The sequence below is a fragment of the Rhincodon typus genome, unplaced genomic scaffold (assembly GCF_021869965.1).
Source record: "Rhincodon typus isolate 14 unplaced genomic scaffold, sRhiTyp1.1 hic_rhity00001071, whole genome shotgun sequence".
In the NCBI taxonomy this organism is placed as follows: domain Eukaryota; kingdom Metazoa; phylum Chordata; class Chondrichthyes; order Orectolobiformes; family Rhincodontidae; genus Rhincodon; species Rhincodon typus.
In genome coordinates, this window is record NW_025966709.1 from 30,554 (window position 1) to 30,974 (window position 421).

Below are 421 nucleotides of genomic sequence, written 5' to 3' on the forward strand. Positions count from 1 at the left end.
TTTGGTGGGGAGCTGGGAGACGGGGTATCGGGGTCTGAGGGAGGGAGAGGGGGAGGGGTTGGGATCCAGCTCTGACCTCCCACTGCAGGCTGACCCCTGACCTCTATGGGGTGGGTGGGGGGGAGGGGATGTTGTGGGGTCAGGGAGAGACTGTGTCGCCATGGTGACTGCTTGAATCGGCTGTGCCATTGGCCGTGTTGCCCGGTAACAGACCACGTCACCTGGTCACGCCCCGGTTACAGGCCACGTTGCCACGCTTACATGTCGTGTTGCTCGGTTACGACCCATGTCGCCCTGGTTATACACCGGGTTGCTTGGCAACAACCTGTTTCGCCATGGTAACGCCCCATGTCGCCCCGGTAACACACCGTGTTGCCCCGGTAACGCCCCGTGTCGCCCCGGTAACGCCCCGTGTCGCCCC